Genomic DNA, 7,408 nt, shown 5'->3' with positions numbered 1-7,408 from the left:
ACCTCGTGATTATTGCAGGGAGGGGCATCAAAGACCATCCACCATCTATCCCAAAATATATTTCTAATATCGTCATGTATGCACCAATGGATGGGGAATCTTTTAGTCGTATGTTTAAAAGTGTCTTGTTCTGCATGATTTTCATACAATGCACATATGCTACCTTTTACTATGTCTTTTTTTCTTACATCTTTATAGGATAATTTATTTTCATAGTATCTTCTTTGTTCTTCTCTCAAGTAACATGCCAAATATCCAACTGACCACTAACAGAAGCTACATGGCTCATAATGGACTCAAGGAAGGATTCCAATTGTGCTCTCATAGGATTAGTTTTCCCACAAGCTATCAAACTATCGATGATTTATTCTAATTCATTTTCCCTCTTTCTATTTCATTCATTATATTGTCTTGGGTGCCAGGAGGAGGTCTATCAATTGGTGGAGGTTGCAAAATTTATCACTCTTCTTGTGGAGAGTTTTGATTTTGATTTTGTTGATCAGGATGGGGGTTTGGTGGTTGATTATTCACATTTCTTGATAAGAAACCAATTGCATTTCAAATAAATAAATAAAATTGAAGCAAAACTACAAAAACATACAAAATAGTACAAAAACATATATAAAACAATGCAAAAACATACAAAAAATATAAAAAGAAGAGTAGAAAACATATTTGACAATCTCGATCTTGATCTCTGGCAACAATGAGCCATTTTGAGAAGGAGAATGAAAAAATTCTTCAAATTCCACAATCTACATGCATGTTATTTGTAATACCCCAAAATTGGCTTATTGCCACGATCACCAATTCTAGTCTATTTCTAATCGATTCTAAAGTCCTATTTTAGTATGCAATTCTTATTCTGCTACTCGCTACTTGACTTAATTGTCGAATACAAAAAACTTAAATCTGCATTCATCATACTCTTTATTTAATTCCTAAAGTATTGATTCATATTAGTCACATTAAACCTACTTATTACAATTTAATTTAATTTAAAGTATTTACACTTTAATTAAATTAAATTATGTCCTAACGCTAATGTACTAAGGAATTAAATTAATTTAATCTAATTAATATGCCTATTTCTAATTAATTAAACAAAATTATTTAATTAAATGGAAAGCTATTTCTAATAAATTAAGAAAAGTTATTTAATTAAATAGAAAAGTATCTCTAATTAATTAAATGGAATTATTTAACTAAATAGAAAAGGTATTTATGAGAGCATATCTCATTTTATTAAATTAAATATCTCTCCAAAATCTCTCTTTAGTTCAAAAAAGGGAAATTCCTAGTTCACTACTAATCAAATTGGAAATGACTCAGATCACTTACTCTGACACTAAAGTCTATCTGAGTTGACTGACTCTTACACTCATATCTGAGCCAGTTAACTCCCTTTGATTTGGGAATCTTCCTTTATGACTGAACTTCATCTTCAATCCTGACCATTGATTGAAATCGATCTCAATTGTTGGAGGTTTCTAGGAAAGTCTATTTAAGAGACCCTCATTTCTTCATTTTAAGAGGATGAATTAGAATTTGCATCAAATTTTTGCCAAATTGCATACTCATTTAAGCTTATTACATTCTCATAAATTTTCATTATTAGCTTAATTCTCATCTAGATCTAATATGCATACATCTTTAGCATAGTTTCTTTTATAAGTTCTTAGAATAGTTTGCATATCTCATTTTAGATTAATTTGAATATTCACATAGATTAGTTGCATCTTATTTTCAAATCCTTCATTCTTAGAGGGTCTGGTTGCTTGCACCTCGATTCTGAGGATATTAACAAGCAAAATCCCTTTAGATAGAAGGCAACAGGTTGGCTTGTTGGATAATTTTCAGATGGATAATCCAATGTTCATTCCGGGATGAATCCTCATATAAGGATCGTGTTGAAGTGTGTGTGTGAAGCGTAAGGCCACATTTCGCATATACATTGTTGAGGGGAAAGAAAAAATCAGCACAAAGAAAAAAGGTAAAATGGAATGGGTCACGGGTTTGTAGCCCATTTATATAGTTCTTTAAAATCATGCACGTGTTATAGCACACACACACTTTGGCTTGGGCTCCACAAGTTAAAAAGCATGCACACACTATGGCTTGGGCTCCACAAGCCCCAAGCCAAAGCATGTGCGTAGTTTTAGAAATTTAGAAATTTAAGTTGTGTGTCATCTTTTTGGCACCACAACTTGGTGCATTTTCCCTTTTCTTTACATACTCCATCTTCACTTGCTTCTCTTGAACTTGTTCCCTCAAATAATGATAATTGATTGGTATGTGCTTTGTGTTTGTATGGATCAATGAATTTTTTGAAATATTTATGTCACTTGTAGTATAACAGTATATAGTATTAGGCTCGACTATCTCTTCTTACATTCCTTCTAATAATTGTTTGATCCATACACTATTTGAATAATTGATTACAACAACATATTCAACTCTAGAAGTAGATTTTGAAATGCAACTTTATTTCTTACTTATCCATGTAATCAACCTTTCTCCTAAAACTGAAGGTCCATCACTTGTTCTTTTTTTTGTCATCAACATTTCCATCCCAATGACTATCTATGAAGACTTTAATATTAAGGTCATCCTCTTGTTTATGCCATTGGCCATAATCTCCAATTCCCTTAAGATATATGAATATCCTTTTCACAACAGTTATATGTGTTTCCTTTGAATTAGATGAAAACCTTGTAATAATTCCAATAGCTAGTGCAATATTTTGTCTACTATGTATAACATATTGTAGCTTTTCAATCATTGATCTATATTGTGTTTGATCAACTTCACCAATAAAGACTTCTTTTGATAATTTTACTCTAGTCACCATAGGTGTACTGACTGATTTGGACTCATCCATCCCAAATGTCTTCAGTATTTCCTTCAAATACTTAGACTAAGTGACATAGATAGCTTTCATTGTTTGATGAACTTGTAATCCAATATAAAAAAATTCTCATCAAACATAGAAATTTCAAATTCAATGCTCATTTGTTCAACAAGTGTCTTACTCAACATTTCATTTCCTCCAAATATAATGTCATCAATAAATATCTCAACAATCAACACCATATCCTTAGCATCATTTTTCAAATATAGATTATTATTTTTACTTGTTCTAGAAAATCTAATCTTAATTAGATAAGAGTGTAATCTTTCATACCATGCTCTAGGGGATTATTTTAGTCCATACAATGGCTTGTTCAACTTGTAGATCATATTCTTCTCTTTTAGGTTCAATAAATCCTTCAGGTTCAATATATACTTCCTCTTCAAGTATCTCATTCAAAAATGCATATATAGTTTGAAAATTGTGTATGTATCATAGGCCAATACTGTTCTTACTCCTTCCAATCTTGTCACAAGTGAAAAAGTTTCAACATGATCTATTCCTTCTTTCATATGACCTTTGCAAACCAATTTTGACTTATTTCTTACCACTTCTCCATTTTCATTTAGTTTGATTATGCAAATCCACTTGGTTCCAATCACTTTTTTGTCAGTAGGTCTTGATACTAGTGTTCAGGTATTAGTCTTCTCAATTTAATCAATCCCCTCATTCATAGAATTAACCTAACATTCATCATCTAATGCAAATTTTACTATTCTTGGTTTAAAATCATTTATTAAACATGTAGCTTCTCTTAACTTGCTTCTTTTTTGTACTCCAACTCTTTTATCTCCAATTATCTATTCAGGTGAACGATTCTTCCTCACATATTTAGCCAATATAAGTTCAGTTCTTTCATTTTCATCATTTCCTTCACTCGATAGAGATTCTAGTTCTCATTTGAGTTGCATTATTTGTGACTCGAGTATAACTATCTATGACTTGGATGCTACAATTTGGTTCTTAGTATCTCTATGTTGTAAATTGGATAGAGTATCATGAGCCTCTTCATAGACATATACAAACTTGTTGTAATATTCAAGTTCCTTCTTTCTTTCCACATCATTTCTCTCTGTAAACTCATCAAATCTTACATTTGCACTTTCAATTATTTTGTTGGTAGCTTTGTTCAAACATTTATAAGCTTTACTCTTAGATGAATACCTAAGAAATATATCTTCATTTCTTTTAACATCAAGTTTACCATTCCTTGTATCTATATGAATGTAACATCTACTTCCAAATATTTTTAAATACCTTACATTTGATGTGTGACCATACCATAGTTCATAGGGAGTCCTTTTTGTTCCTTTCTTCAACTGAACTTGATTGAGTATGTAAACAACTGTACTAATTGCTTCTCTCTAAGATATTTGAGAAACCTTCTTCTCAATCATCAATGCCCTTGCATAATCCATGATAGATCTATTTCTTCTTTTGACAATACCCTTCTATAAGGGTGTCCACAGTGCAAATAACTATCCTTTTATACCATTTTCAACACAAATATTAGTAAATTTAGTAGACATAAAATCACCACCTCTATCAAATCTTAAATATTTCAAAGATTTGCTAGTTTCCTTTTCAACTCTAGCTTTATACTACTTGAACATATCAAAATCATGTGATTTCACCTTCATGAACATTATAATCATCATCCTTGAATAATCATCAACAAACAATATGAAATATGTATACCAGAGTAATTGTCAACACCAATTAGATCACATAAATATGTATGTATTAATTCCAAAATATCATTTGAAGTGTGTGTCTTTCTAAAAAAACTAGACTTAGGAATCTTACCAAGTTGACATTGTTTGCACATAGGATTCTTTAGTTTTTTAAAATTTGGTAAGCCTCTAACTCTTTTATTTCTACTAATTTTCACCATGTTCTCAAAGTTAACATGACACAACCTCGTATTCCATAACCAAACATCCTGAATTCTAGCAAATAAGCATATCTCAACTATAGGATAAAGATAGAATAAGTTACCTTTTGTTTGCATTCTTGCTCTAATCAAGTTTCCCTCATCATCAAAGCTCTTGACCTTCCTTTTCTTAAATTTTAGCTTGTGACCCAAGTTATTCAATTGTGCAACACTCAAAAGATTATATTTGAGTCCTTGAACCCAATATGTATCATCACATCTGATCTTATCATTCAACATTAGTGATCCTTTATCTTTCAATGAGTAGGAACATCGTTAGCAAACTCTATAGATCCACCATTATCAATTCCTTTATTTTATCAAACTTGCTTAGATCTTCAATCATGTGATGTGAACAACCACTATCAATAATTCATCAATCATTTTTAGTAACATGTGAAATTAGGGTAGTTTCATTTTTGTACCTTTCACCATTTGGATCTTGCTTGATTGCAACATAAACTATTTCAACTACTTCTTGGCTATCATCCTAACTAGACTCAGTATGTTCTTCTTCAACAATATAGCATGACTTCTTTTCTTTGTCTTTTTAATCCATTGTCTTCTTGTACTTGAAATCTTTCTTGTCATTTTGATTATTTCTATCAAACTTACTTTTGTTAGGAAATTTAGTAATAAAGTGAACAACCTCATTACATTTAAAATAGATCAAGCATAGTTTACCTTTGTATTTAACTTTACCTCTTGATAACCTTCTTGCAAGAAATGCTTCAAGATCATCCAAATCATCTTCAATTTTAGAATTAGTTTCTTCTTTACTTTTCTTCCCGTTCTTTGAATTACTGATGGTAAGTGATGACTCAAAAGCATTTCCTATTGTAACCATATTCTTACCATAATTTCTCAACTCAAATGAAGTCAACTGACCAACTAATCTATAAAGTATCAAATCATTTCTAGGCATAACTCTTACTTCTTGAATTATAGAAACTTTATTAGCATAGACAAGTAGAAGAGTTTTGAAAACCTTATTTATAATTTCAGAATCCATGATAGTTCCTCCAACAACTATGATTGCACTTACAACATCCTTGATTCAATTCACATATTGTGTGGCATTCCCACCTTCTTCCATTTTTATGTCATCATACTTTCCTCTAAGACTTTCAACTTTGGCTCTTCTTATATTATCATCTCCTCCATCTACTAGTTTTAGTTTACCCCACATTTTCGTAGCATAGTTCTTAATATCATCATATTCAATATCATTAAGAGAAGATGTAGTCTCAATCATCAGACTGTTGTGTTTTATTTTCTTATTTATTTTCTCTACAGTTAAGGGTCAATGGCATATTCATTCCCCAACTAATGTGTAAGATTGTCACCAATACGATAAAGAGGCAGGTTCATGTTGTCTTTCCTTAATAAAAAGTTGTCCTTATTTAGTCTTGGTACCTATCTCTTATACATCTTCTATCTTTAGCTTAAGTTTCTTTAAAATTCTTTCTCCAAGAACTTAACTCTGATACCAAATTGTTTGATAACTGAAAGGGGAGGGGGGTGAATTAGTTATGTCCAACTATCATACATTCCCTTACAAACATTTAAGTACCAAGAAAACATCATTAACTTCAACATAAATCACTCAATGTAAACATTAATCAACTATGTCAAACACTTTCATCCAAATTGGTAACTCACTAATCTTTTCTTTATTGAGTATTAGTAAACTTACTTAGTTATCAGCAACCATTAACTTAGTTATTATTGAGTTGTAGTAAACTCTAAAAAATATAAAACAACTTGCAACACAAATAACATTCACACATTTGACACCATGATTTTAATGTCGAAACCCTATGAACGGAAAAAGCACTTGGCAACGCAAAAATTTCAATCTTCTAAAGTGATCTTTGCTAGGAGCCAACCTTGTTAAAGGTTATGTACACATTATTAAGTGACCTTGTTAGAGGATTTCACCAAGAGATCATATATGCTTTATCACTCCTTATGCATGACTAAAGAGTGAACTAATTTAAAGGACTTACAAAGACCACTAATCAATGTTACCATATAAGATTTCACAAACTTGTTAGGTCCACTCAATTTTTCCAACATCCTCTGCTACAATGGTTAAATAGTAATAACATAAAATGATCTATTAAGAATAGCAATTGCCTGCTCTTTTTTGGATCTATTTCTCACTCTTTCCTTTTCTCTTAACTCACTTGGTTGATTCACACTTTTAACAATTATGCTTCTTATCATTCCTCTACTATTCTCAGTTCACCTAGCTCAATTCTTTACTCTTTTTGCTTCAAATTTTTTTCATCCATAGCATCCTTCAATCAACTCTTGATGAGAAACCAACAACCTCATAAAATCACTAGTCTAAACTAACTTGTTCTCCTCCTTATATAGTTTCCTGAATGCTTCCAAATCCTGCCATCTTTTATCACTTAATCAGCATCATCGATCTTAGGATTATAACAAAATCCCTTTATACATTTTTTTCTATTAAGATAGTTTAAGCATTTACAAGTATAATCGAGAGTCTGATAAAAAAGTACAGATCATATCACACCCCCAATTACATATACAAA

This window comes from Cupressus sempervirens, chromosome 6, assembly GCF_028749045.1.
Source record: "Cupressus sempervirens isolate cs-2001-9-10 chromosome 6, ASM2874904v1, whole genome shotgun sequence".
Lineage (NCBI taxonomy): Eukaryota > Viridiplantae > Streptophyta > Pinopsida > Cupressales > Cupressaceae > Cupressus > Cupressus sempervirens.
This window is presented reverse-complemented; position numbering follows the sequence as displayed.